The sequence below is a fragment of the Arachis hypogaea genome, chromosome 16 (assembly GCF_003086295.3).
Source record: "Arachis hypogaea cultivar Tifrunner chromosome 16, arahy.Tifrunner.gnm2.J5K5, whole genome shotgun sequence".
Taxonomy (NCBI): Eukaryota; Viridiplantae; Streptophyta; class Magnoliopsida; order Fabales; family Fabaceae; genus Arachis; species Arachis hypogaea.
Genome location: NC_092051.1, coordinates 83432115 through 83446065, shown reverse-complemented (window position 1 = coordinate 83446065; position 13951 = coordinate 83432115). Strand labels below are relative to the sequence as shown.

The 13951-nt window shown below is 40.8% G+C and overlaps 1 non-coding gene across 1 annotated transcript; it reads left to right on the top strand.

The window, feature by feature from the left end:
• The first annotated feature begins 8409 nt into the window (after positions 1-8409).
• On the top strand, positions 8410-8513 carry LOC112760182 (small nucleolar RNA R71). The gene has a single exon (XR_003180634.1). It is a non-coding gene; the product is annotated as a small nucleolar RNA R71 (small nucleolar RNA).
• Positions 8514-13951: the final 5438 nt, after the last annotated feature.

The following is a 13951-nucleotide window of genomic DNA, read 5'->3' as shown; positions in this document are numbered from 1 at the left end:
GAAAAGTAAATGCTAGAATTAAAGGACTGGAAGTAAATTACTGAAAATAAAATGCAGAATTGTAAATGGGAATGGGGGATTTGCTCATAAAAGTAAATGGCAGAAATTAAAGAGAATGGGTAAGATCAGAGATGGGGAGTTCATTGGGCTTAGGAGATGTTGCAATTCTCCGAATCAAGTTCATTTTCATCTCTTCCTCAATCAATGCACTCATTGATCTTCTTGGAAATCTTAAGTGATTGAATTACAATTTCTTGCAATTCAATCTCTCAAATCTTGATCAATAGCCAATTCCTTGGTCAATTGCTCATGAGAAGAGATGAAGTATGGTCACTGATTATACCACATGCATTTTCCAAATCAAGTATTGAGAGGGTTATAGTCACATACCCATCCAAACCCAATTTGGTCCAGCATGAGAAAGCATTTCTAGCTTGATCTCTTCATTCCTCTTTCAAGGTTCAAACGAGATCCAAGTTTGAATAGCTTCTCTTCCAAGATAACTACTCAATTGGATGAAGATCGAAAGCTTTCAAGTAAAATCAAGAGGAAAGATAGAAGAAGAATAATGAAAATTAGTATTGATCCATCAAATTACAACAGAGCTCCCTAACCCAATGAAAGGGGTTTAGTTGTTCATAGCTCTTGAAAATGAAAACAAAGATGGAGAATACATCATAAAACTAGAAATTGCAAAGAAGGTAAAATATAGAGAGTAGTTCTCTTTTTCCCAGCCTCCAGAACTTCTTCTCAATTCAAAGCTACTCCTATATATACTACTCTTCTCAGCTTCTAGTGTGATTCTTCAAGTCTTGAGCCTTTGGATCTTGAGTTTGAAGCAGTTCCTTTCTTTATTTGGGCTTGGCTTTACTTGTAGAGAGAAAGTGCGAAGTGGGCGGAGACTTTAGTTTAGGACGTTAGGGGTGTTAATATTTAGTGAGAATATAAGTTCGAGAACGTTAGTGACACTTAACATTGTCACTAACGTTCCAATGCACCCCTTTGCCTCACATTAAAACCCACGTTAACTAGGTTAACGTGGCTTTTAACGTTGCCTTGTGAACCTTCGAGAACGTTAGTGACACTCAACATTATCATTAACGTTCCAGTGTGCCCCTTCTTGATTCACGTTAAAGCCCACGTTAACTAGGTTAACGTGGCTTCTAACGTGGCCTTTGCCATCCTTCGAGAACGTTAGTGACATTCAACATTGTCACTAACGTTCCTATGTGCCCCTAGGTCTCACGTTAGAATCCACGTTAACTAGGTTAACGTGGCTTCTAACGTGGCCATCCTTAGCCATCCCAACGTTAGTGATAATGTTGAGTGTCACTAACGTTGGCTCATCCTTCATTCCTCATCGTTAGCTTCCACGTTAACCAAGTTAACGTGGAAGTTAACGTGACTCTTGGGGGTTGTGTGGTTGCTTCAACGTTAGTGACAATGTTGAGTGTCACTAACGTTGTCGACAACTTTTCATCCCTTACGTTAGTTCCCACGTTAACCAAGTTAACGTGGGAGTTAACGTGGTGCTTTGCATCATAGGCCAACGTTAGTGACAATGTTGAGTGTCACTAACGTTGGCTTCTCTTCCCCCCTTAACGTTAGAGGCCACGTTAACTAGGTTAACGTGGCTTCTAACCTGGCCACTTATGAGTAATTGCTAACGTTAGTGACAATGTTAAGTGTCACTAATGTTGGCTCAACTTCTCTTCTCCACGTTAGAGTTCACGTTAACTTAGTTAACGTGACTCTCTAACGTGGGCATTGATGGCTTTTTGAGAGTGTTATTGGCAATCACTTTTCTTATTAACCTTGCAAGTTACCTCCCTTTTTCTTGCTTCCTTTTGGTCCTGAAATCAAGCAATAAAGTGCATCAAAGCTCTAGTCCAAGTCATGAGTAGTGCAACATAATATTTGTCACTAAACTTATGCAAAATCCTCATGAAATTATGTAAAATGCACAATGTATGCTTGAATCAAGGCATAGGTGAATATCTACACAAAACTAGCTTATTTCCTAAAGAAATGCATGAAACTAACCTAAAAACAGTAAAGAAAAGGTCAGTGAAACTGGCCAAGATGCCCTGGCATCACAACACCAAACTTAAAGCTTGCTTGTCCCTAAGCAAGTACTGGAACAAGAGAATGATGAATGGAATGTCCAGAGGAATGAGTCATTCTTGTGGAAGTCATGTTACTAATTTTATGGTGGTTTCATGCATAGCAACTTAGGTTCATTCCATTACTAGCTTTCAGACCTTTATCATGTCCTAAAACACCTACTTTGTTTATATCCCATGAGACTTTTATTCATTGATCCTTTTATTGTTATTTCAAGGGTTGTTTGTGTTATTTAGGCTAAGTGCTCTGTAAGGGGGCAACTCTTTAAGATAAGCTTTCAGCCAACACTCCCGAACCAGTTGGTTCAAGGTGCTAGGTGTTGAGACACCCCTAAGGACTTACTCCCTTAAGCCTATCCCCCATACATACATACCACAGGCATATAGTTTGTTTATTTTCTTTTCTTGAGACCTTGGTGTTCAGCACCTCTTTGGGTTACTAAATGCTCTGTAGTGAAGGTTACTCTTGATAGTGGACTTTCAGCTGATAATCCCGAGTTAGTTAACCCAAGTTACCAAGTGATAAGGCACCCCTAAGAGCTTATTCATCCAAGTAGATCCCTCACACAGGAGCACCACAGACACTTGCCTCAAGATTAAAACTATTGATGCCTAGCCTTATTGCTTACTCTTTTTCTTTTGTTTTTCACTTCTAGTTCTTTCCCTTTTCTCTTCTTAGGATCTTGTTATTAACTTAATCTCATGAGTGTATCCAAGCAAAGTATCCAGGCCATATAATTGTCATCCCAGCCTTGTGGTTGAACCAACTTAGCTAACTTATGACTACCCCAAAGATTCATGAATGCACTTCCACAATATGAACTCTACTCTGGTCTTTTAAAAACACTCAGTCTCTTTTCATTTGATTCAAAGGGAACAAGCATACAAGTTAAGTGATGGTGCAGTAACATAAAGACTAGTGTGCATAGACCTATTCAGAACTTAAAAGACAGAATTTAAAAAGGGTTCAACTACGAGTAACTACAAATCAAAAGTGCATTCGAACTTCCAACTTTCAACAATTCTGAGTACAATGGAATTAGGTAACAATACAACCTTCTGGTGATGATCTCTGGTCCCCCTCTCTCTTTGTCATCATCCTAGTTTTTGCTGCCTCGCTTCTTTGGGTGAAGGTGCACCATTTCCTTATAAGATTCCTGCAAGGTTACTGGAAGTTGCTTGTTCCCAAAGCACTTGAGACATAGTTAGCTTACATGTATGCTTGTGCCTCTTGAACTCAATTTGGTGTGTGAACACCAAACTTAGTTCTTTGCCCAGTACAAAACATTGCATATATGCAGAGACCCTCATATCTTGTTATCAACAAAGCAATGATCACCTATAGTCTAACTACATCTAAGTGGTTTCTCTTGATTGGATGGAGCTAGCAATGTTCTTTTGGAGTGGAGTGTAATTCTAACCAATGTCTTTTAGTGGAACACCAAACTTAGAACTACACTACCACTCTTGGATTGTTCTGGTGTGGAACACCAAACTTATCTCCTTACAATACAAGGGAAACAACTTGTGATTTTTATTGAAATAAAGATGAAAGTGAAACTACCTGAGGTTGGGTTACCTCCCAACAGAGCGCTCTTTTATCGTCGCTAGCTCGACGAGTCCTTCATTACTTGAGATGGTACTTTACTCTGGGGTTTTCCCCCATGTTGCCCAGGTAATGCTTGAGTCTTTGTCCATTCACTGTAAAAGTTCTCTCTGAACCTTCATCCGTGATTTCGATGTGGCCATATGGTGATACTTTTGTAACCATGAAAGGTCCGGACTACCTTGACTTGAGTTTTCCTGGGAACAGCCTTAATTTAGAATTGTAAAGGAGTACTTGCTGCCCTTTTTCGAAACTTCTAGGTGCCAGATGCATGTCATGTTTTCTCTATGCTTTTTCTTTATACATCTTAGTGTTTTCATAGGCTTGTGACCTGAATTCTTCCATCTCTTGCAGCTGCAAGATTCTTTTTGCTCCAGCAGCAATGCTGTCAAAATTTAGTATCTTGATAGCCCAAAGAGCTTTGTGTTCCAGCTCCAGTGGTAAGTGACAAGCCTTCCCATAGACTAGTTGATATGGAGACATTCCAAGTGGAGTTTTGAATGCTGTTCTGTATGCCCAAAGAGCATCATCCAACTTCTTCGACCAATCCTTTCTAGAAGCGCCCACAGTCTTTTCCAGGATCCTCTTCAGCTCTCTGTTGGATATCTCAGTTTGCCCACTTGTTTGAGGATGGTAAGGTGTGGCTACTTTGTGTTTTACCCCATATCATAAGAGGAGAGCTTCTAGTGGTTTGTTACAAAAGTGGCTCCCTCTATCACTGATGAGAGCTCTTGGGACTCCAAACTGGCTAAAGATATTCTTCCTGAGGAAGTTCATGACTACCTTGTTATCATTAGTTAGGGTTGCAATAGCCTTTACCGATTTGGAAACATAATCCACTGCTACCAGGATGTACTTATTTGCATATGAGGTTGGGAATGGTCCCATGAAATCAATTCCCCACACATCAAACAGTTCCAGTTTCAAGATGAAATTTTGTGGCATGGCATTTTTTTTGGGCAAGTTTCCAGATCTTTGGCATTCATTGCAGCTTTTTACTAGTTCCTTGGCATCCTTGAAAAAGGTGGGCCAAAAGAATCCGCTTTGTAACACCTTTGCTGCAGTTCTGTCCCCTCCAAAGTGCCCGCCATAGCATGAACCGTGGCAGTTCCACAGGACTTCTCTCCCTTCCTCTTCTGAAACACATCTTCTAAGAATTCCATCTGAACATTTCTCGAAGAGATATGACTCGTCCCAGACAAAGTATTTTGCATCATTCATGAGCTTCCTCTTTTGATGTTTATTGATCCCTGGGGGTAATGCCCCAGTTGCCTTGAAATTTGCAATATCTGTGAACCATGGTGCTTTGTGAACTGTCATCAATTGCTCATCAGGGAAGAGCTCGTTCACATTTGTATCATTCTCTCCACCTTGATCATGAAGGATTCTGGATAGGTGATCTGCCACCTTGTTCTCCACTCCTTTCTTGTCTCTGATTTCAATATCGAATTCCTGCAAAAGTAAGATCCACCTTATTAGTCTTGGCTTTGATTCTTGCTTGGCAAACAAATATTTAAGTGTTGTATGATCTGTAAAAACAATCACTTTAGCACCAATGAGGTATGATCTAAATTTGTCAAATGCAAAAACTATTGCTAGCAACTCTTTTTCAGTAGTGGTATAATTTCTTTGAGTTTCATTAAGGACTTTGCTAGCATAGTATATCACACGAACTAGGTTATCTTTCCTTTGTCCTAACACTGCCCCAACTGCGAAATCAGATGCATCGTACATCAATTCAAATGGTAGGTTCCAATCAGATGGGGAAATGATAGGAGCAGAGGATAACCTCATTTTCAAATGTGCAAATGCTAGCATGCATGTTTCATCAAAGATGAATGGTGTATCAGATACAAGGAGATTGCTTAAGTGCTTGGCTATCTTTGAAAAATCTTTGTTGAACCTTCTGTAAAAACCAGCATGCCCTAAAAAACTTCTAATTGCCTTGACATCACTGGGTGGGGGTAGTTTTTCAATAAGTTCTACTTTAGCTCTATCAACCTCAATGCCTTGGTGAGAGACCTTGTGACCAAGGACTCTTCCTCCTGTCACCATGAAGTGGCATTTTTCCCAGTTCAAGACCAAATTGGTCTTTTGGCATCTTTTCAATACCAAGGCGAGGTGATGTAGGCAACTAGGAAAAGAATCTCTGAATACCGAGAAATCATCCATAAAAACTTCAATGAATTTTTCTATCATATCTGAAAAGATAGAAAGCATGCAGCGTTGGAAAGTTGCAGGGGCATTACATAATCCAAATGGCATGCGCCTATAGGCAAACACTCCATACGGACAGGTAAATGAGGTTTTCTCTTGGTCTCTTGGATCAACCACTATTTGGTTATATCCTGAATAACCGTCGAGAAAACAATAATATGCGTGCCCTGCAAGTCTTTCCAACATCTGATCCATGAATGGAAGGGGAAAATGGTCCTTTCGTGTAGCCTCATTGAGTTTCCTGTAGTCTATGCACATCCGCCATCCTGTGACGGTCCTTGTAGGTATGAGCTCGTTCTTCTCATTGGTAACCACAGTGATCCCTCCCTTCTTTGGCACAACATGTATGGGGCTAACCCAAGGGCTGTCCGAAATTGGGTATATGACCCCTCCTTGCCAAAGCTTCATAACCTCTTTCTGTACCACTTCCTTCATGATTGGGTTCATCCTTCTTTGGGATTGAATCGATGGCTTGGCATCATCTTCCAACAGTATTTTATGCATGCATATGGTTGAACTGATTCCCTTCAAGTCAGCAAGGGTCCATCCAATGGCATCCTTATGCTCCCGCAGCACATTGAGTAGTTCGTCCTCTTGATCTTGACTGAGGGATGAATTTATGATCACTGGGTAGTTTTCATTTTCTCCTAGATATACATATTTGAGAGTGGGTGGCAATGCTTTGAGTTCAAGTTTGGGTGCTTCTGATTTTTCGTTCCCTTCCTTTGGTGCATCTGGTATACGTATTTTTGCTGTAGCTACCTCTTCACTTGATTCAGATTCTTCCTCTACCAATCTCTCGTTCTCTTCAGGTTCATCTTCTTCAAAATTCTCCTCCACTTCATCCTTAAGTGCATCTAACCTCATGCATTCCCCCAATTGTTCCGGTGGATAACTCATGGCCTTGAACACATTGAATGTCATCTTTTCATTGTGTAATCTCAGGGTGAGGTCACCCTTCTGAACATCAATGACAGCTCCAGCAGTGGCCAAGAATGGCCTTCCCAAGATGATGGAGGTCTTGGCGTCTTCCTGCATGTCCAGTACCACAAGATCTGCTGGGAATATGAAATCTCCTACTTTTACTAGTAAATCCTCTACTATCCCGTGAGGGAATTTGAACGACCGGTCTGCCAGTTGTAGAGCCAGTTTTTTGGTTTAGCCTCCTCAATTTTCATCTTTCTCATCATAGCTACTGACATCAAATTGATGTTGGCCCCTAAGTCACAAAGAGCCTTTTCTACTGTGATTTCTCCTATAATGCAAGGGATCTGGAAACTCCCAGGATCCTTCAGTTTCTGAGGTAGTTTATGCTGAATGATAGCACTGCACTCTTCAGTTAGTATCACAGTCTCATTGTTCTTCCAGCTTCTCTTCTTAGTCATTAGCTCCTTCAAAAACTTGGCATAAAGTGGCATTTGTTCTATGGCTTCAGCAAATGGTATGTTGATTTGTAGCTTCTTGAAGATTTCCAAAAATCTCAAGAACTGGTTGTCATCTTCCTTTTTCTTCAATAGCTAGGGGTATGGAGCTCTTGAGATGTTCAGTTGGGGTATCTTTTTTTCTTTCTGCAGACTTGGCGTGGGGGTTTGCATTCCATCTTGCTCTTCTCCCTTTTCATTTGAGCCTTCTTCTTGTGTTTTTTGGGGATGTTCCTTCAGTTCCTTCCCACTCCTAAGTGTGATAGCTTGACACTCCTCCCTTTTGCTTGAATGGGCATCATAGCAAAAATTGTGGTTAGGAAGCTGCTTAAATAGATAGCTGATTTGTGTTTCTAGTTTTGTGATGGCAACATTTTGATTCTGCATGTTTGACTGCACTTCCTCTCTGAATGCTTTACTGTCTTGAATGTCTCTGCATATTCCTTCAATGAAGGTTTCGATCTTAGAGAGCTTGTCATCAATTGATGAGTGGTTCGGAGCAGATGTGCTGTTTTGGTTTTGATAAGTGTGTGGAGAAGTGTTGTTGTGGGGGTGTTGAGATGTCCTCTGGTCTTGGTTTTGATCTTGCTTACTTCTCCACCCAAAGTTTGGGTGGTTTCTCCATTCAGGGTTGTAGGTCTTGGAGTATGGATCATAGTTTTTCCTTGGTGAATTCCCAATGTAGTTGGCTTGCTCCTGACTCCCCTCTGCTTCTTCATTCACTCCTTGGATTGTTGATGAAGATGAGATTGCTACTACTTGGTTCCTCTCCATCTTCTTGGTGAGGTCAGCCAGCTGCTGGGTAATGAGCTTGTTTTGGGCCAACAGAGCATCTACATTGTTTAGCTCCATCACTCCTCTTGTGTTCCCTCTTTCGGAAGCATAGAAGTAGTCGTTTTCTGCTACTGTTTCAATAACATCTATGGCTTCCTCAACGGTTTTCTTCTTGTTCAAGGATCCTCCAGATGAATGGTCCACGGCCTTCTTTGACTCATAAGAGAGCCCTTCATAGAAAATATGCAGCTAGACCCATTCGTTGAACATGTCAGGTGGACACCTCCTTGTTAAGTCCTTGAACCTCTCCCATGCTTCATACAAAGTCTCACCATCTCGTTGCCTGAAAGTTTGAACCTCAGCTCTCAGCCTATTGATTCGTTGAGGAGGGTAAAATCTTGCTAAGAATTTGTTCACCACATCCTCCCAAGTTGTCAAGCTCTCCCTTGGGAAAGATTCCAGCCACTTGGCTGCTTTGTCCCTGAGTGAGAAAGGAAATAAGAGCAGTCTATAGGCGTCAGGATGTACACCATTAGATTTCACTGTGTCACATATTCTCAGGAAGGTGGTCAAATGTTGATTGGGATCTTCTTGAACACCTCCTCCAAACGAACAGTTGTTCTGAACAAGGGTGATGAACTGTGGTTTAAGTTCAAAGTTGTTGGCATGGATTGTTGGCTTTTGGATGCTACTTCCACAATTGCCTGGGTTTGGATTAATGTAAGAGCCCAAAACTCTTCTATCCTCCCCAGCATGATTTGCTCCACCTCCTTTGCCATGGTTGTGAGTCTCTTCTTCATGATGATTTTCCATGTTTTCTTCCATGTTAGTTTCAAAGTATTCCTCAAAGTGTTCCTCCTCTTCTTCAGCACCAACTACACATTTTTCTTTTGCCTCCCTCCTTAGTCTAAGGAAGGTTCTCTCAGGTTCAGAATCAAAGGAAGTTGAAGCCCCACTTTTTCTCCCTGTCATACAACCAACAAGTACAAGCAAAGAAAATAGGTGCAGACAGTATTTGTGTCAGAATTACTGTTAGTTGTGGGTGATGCAATATATCAAACAGTTAGTGGGTTAGCAAACAGAATTGAAAATAACAAAGAAAAACAATAGAGTAGAGGGTGAAGGGAAGAAGTTTAACTAAAACAAAAAGTAAATCACTCAAACAGAAAATGAAATTCACAAAATAAAAATGCTCAATTTAGTGATCTTCCAATTTAATCATTGTTGATGCACAATCAATCCCCGGCAACGGCGCCATAAACTTGATGCACGGAAAACTTGTCTCTCAACAAATCTCCCTTCGGCAAGTGTACCAAAGTTGTCGTCAAGTAAAAACTCACAATAGAGTGAGGTCGAATCCCACAGGGATTGATTGATCAAGCAACTTTAATTAGAAGAATGTTCTAGTTGAGCGAATCCAGAATTTGGGTTAAGAGTTGAAGAAAATAAAATGGCGGGAATGTAAATAACAGAAAAGTAAATGCTAGAATTAAAGGACCGGAAGTAAATGACTGAAAATAAAATGCAGAATTGTAAATGGGAATGGGGGATTTGCTCATAAAAGTAAATGGCAGAAATTAAAGAGAATGGGTAAGATCAGAGATGGGGAGTTCATTGGGCTTAGGAGATGTTGCAATTCTCCGGATCAAGTTCATTTTCATCTCTTCCTCAATCAATGCACTCATTGATCTCCTTGGCAATCTTAAGTGATTGAATTACAATTTCTTGCAATTCAATCTCTCAAATCTTGATCAATAGCCAATTCCTTGGTCAATTGCTCATGAGAAGAGATGAAGTATTGTCACTGATTATACCACATGCATTTCCCAAATCAAGTATTGAGAGGGTTATAGTCACATACCCATCCAAACCCAATTTGGTCCAGCATGAGAAAGCATTTCTAGCTTGATCTCTTCATTCCTCTTTCAAGGTTCAAAAGAGATCCAAGTTTTAATAGCTTCTCTTCCAAGATAACTACTCAATTAGATGAAGATCGAAAGCTTTCAAGTAAAATCAAGAGGAAAGATAGAAGAAGAATAATGAAAATTAGTATTGATCCATCAAATTACAACAGAGCTCCCTAACCCAATGAAAGGGGTTTAGTTGTTCATAGCTCTTGAAAATGAAAACAAAGATGGAGAATACATCATAAAACTAGAAATTGCAAAGAAGGTAAAATACAGAGAGTAGTTCTCTTTTTCCCAGCCTCCAGAACTTCTTCTCAATTCAAAGCTACTCCTATATATACTACTCTTCTCAGCTTCTAGTGTGATTCTTCAAGTCTTGGGCCTTTGGATCTTGAGTTTGAAGCAGTTCCTTTCTTTATTTGGGCGTGGCTTTACTTGCAGAGAGAAAGTGCGAAGTGGGCGGAGACTTTAGTTTAGGACGTTAGGGGTGTTAATATTTAGTGAGAATATAAGTTCGAGAACGTTAGTGACACTTAACATTGTCACTAACGTTCCAATGCACCCCTTTGCCTCACGTTAAAACCCACGTTAACTAGGTTAACGTGGCTTTTAACGTTGCCTTGTGAACCTTCGAGAACGTTAGTGACACTCAACATTATCACTAACGTTCCAGTGTGCCCCTTCTTGCTTCACGTTAAAGACCACGTTAACTAGGTTAACGTGGCTTCTAACGTGGCCTTTGCCATCCTTCGAGAACGTTAGTGACATTCAACATTGTCACTAACGTTCCTATGTGCCCCTAGGTCTCACGTTAGAGTCCACGTTAACTAGGTTAACGTGGCTTCTAACGTGGCCATCCTTAGCCATCCCAACGTTAGTGACAATGTTGAGTGTCACTAACGTTGGCTCATCCTTCATTCCTCATCGTTAGCTTCCACGTTAACCAAGTTAACGTGGAAGTTAATGTGACTCTTGGGGGTTGTGTGGTTGCTTCAACGTTAGTGACAATGTTGAGTGTCACTAACGTTGTCGACAACTCTTCATCCCTTACGTTAGTTCCCACGTTAACCAAGTTAACGTGGGAGTTAACGTGGTGCTTTGCATCATAGGCCAACATTAGTGACAATGTTGAGTGTCACTAACGTTGGCTTCTCTTCCACCCTTAACGTTAGAGGCCACGTTAACTAGGTTAACGTGGCTTCTAATGTGGCCACTTATGAGTAATTGCCAACGTTAGTGACAATGTTAAGTGTCACTAACGTTGGCTCAACTTCTCTTCTCCATGTTAGAGTTCACGTTAACTTAGTTAACGTGACTCTCTAACGTGGGCATTGATGGCTTTTTGAGAGTGTTATTGGCAATCACTTTTCTTATTAACCTTGCAAGTTACCTCCCGTTTTCTTGCTTCCTTTTGATCCTGAAATCAAGCAATAAAGTGCATCAAAGCTCTAGTCCAAGTCATGAGTAGTGCAACATAATATTTGTCACTAAACTTATGCAAAATCCTCATGAAATTATGTAAAATGCACAATGTATGCTTGAATCAAGGCATAGGTGAATATCTACCCAAAAGTAGCTTATTTCCTAAAGAAATGCATGAAACTAACCTAAAAACAGTAAAGAAAAGGTCAGTGAAACTGGCCAAGATGCCCTGGCATCAGATGGTTTTGCACAGGCTGAGGAGGACATGGGCCAGATGCAGTTTGACTGGGATGCCGTAAAGGCACGGATAGCTCTCGACCCTGCTGTTGCTTGGGAGATGGGTCAGAACACCACTATGCCTAGAGGGATCAAGAGAGTGTACTTGAACGATGAGTCTCGACTATGGCATCAGATCTTGAGTAATTTTGTGATGCCGAGTACTCACGAGACGGAGATCCCGGCTACCATGATCACCCTCCTTTGGTGTGTGCTGGAGGGTAAGGACATATACTTACCTCGTTTTATCCGGCATTATATGGCCAGGGCCCACGTACGAAGCACCCTCCCCTTTCCTTACCTGGTTACACGGCTAGGCCGTCAGGCTGATGTGCCTTGGGAGGATGCCGATGAGAGACCACCAGCAGCGGACTGCAGGAAGATCATCCCGCACAGCAGGAACTTCCTTGCTTTGGGCTACAGACCACCACCTGTCACTGTTACTGATGAGACAGCCCCTCCGTCTGCTGGACCCTCTTCTTCCACAGCTGCCCCAGCTGCCCCAGCTGCCACCACTGCACCTCCACCCGCCTCTGAGCCGGTCTATCACCTCATGCACCGTCTATTCCGCCAGCTTGATCAGATGGAGCGCCGTAACAGGCGCCGGTATGAGAGATTAGAGCGCCGCAGCAGGCGACGCTATTCCCATCTGAAGCTGATGATCAGACAGGGTGCTGACATCCCCTCCGAGCCCGACACCCCTTCAGAGCCATCAGAGGATGAGCACGTGGAGGAGGATGCGCACGAGGAGGAGCCTCATTCCCAGGCGGAGACTCATCAGCAGGCAGCCACAGAGCAGGCTGCCCCGCATCAGGAGGTTATGCCCCAGATAGAGGCTGCAGATCCGGAGATCCCGCTCCAGTCCGTCCCACCTCCACAGCAGCCAGACCCTCAGCCCACCACCGCCACGGAGACCCCAGCTACCATCCCTACCATTGATGACACTCCTTCACACCAGTCTTGATTGGGCATCAAGGACGATGCTTCATTTTAAGTGTGGGGAGGTCGCCATCTCTGGCGTTTATTTTGGGGAACCACTACATACTTTTTCTTTTATTTTGGATATTTTTTCTGTATTTTTCTCTTTTTCTTTTACTGTTATTTTCTGAGTACTTATACATTGCTACTTGTGTATTTTACTCTATTTTCTGCATTTTGCATTTTTTGTTCATATTTTAGTTATTTAGTTTAGTTTAGTTATTTAGATTAGTTTGCAATTCTGATTTATTAGTGGATTAATTAGTATAGTTTACCCTTTTTAGCATAAGATAGTATAGTTTAAATAGAAAAATATAAAAAGGAAGTAAACTAGAAACTTTAACAGAATCAAAACAACCCACACCTTGTATATATAGCATTACATGTTAGTTGACAACATTTCATCAAGGAGGAACATTAAAACTTTAAAAGCTACCCTAAATAATTTTTTTCAAGAGAATAATGGGAATTTTTAACTAAACCTGCATACAATATATGAATGATATATGATGCTTGAGTTAGAGAACACACAGCCTGTGAGTCTTGAGCTTAAATTGTATGGTTGCATTCAAACCATAATTTCATTTTTGTGTGTCACATTTCTTTTTATTCTGATGTTCTTTACTTTGCTTTAATCTATATGTCCAATTATAGAATATAGAATAGATACATACCAAGAGAATGATTGAGGCCATCATTTGATTTTAGCTCACTCACCCCAAATTAGCCTACCTTTTACATTGCCCTTGTTAGCCCCCTTGAGCCTTTCAAAACCCCTTTATTCTATTTAGCCAAATTACTAGCCTTAAGTAGAAAAACAAAGGAAAATCCCAAGTGAATCCTTGGTTAGCTTAAGATAGAAAATTATAAATAGAGTTAAATGTGGGAAACCTTTTGAGAACTTGGATGATAGAAACAAAAGGTAGAGAAGTTAAAAGGAATAAAATAAAATTTGGGAAGCATGCTCATAAGAAAATCTAAGTGATTTAATTATCATGTGCATTAAAAAAAATAAAATAAAATAAAAAAATAAAAAAATAAAATAAAAAGTGAAACATGAGCATGTAACAATAAGTGGGAAATTATGGGAAATTAGGTAAAGAAACTTTATTTTACTAGATGTGTATGTTAGGTGAGATCTTAGTCTAATTAGGGATTCGCTTATTAGCTCACTTAACCCTATACATAAATCCTTACCTTTACCTTGACCTCATTACAACCTTAATT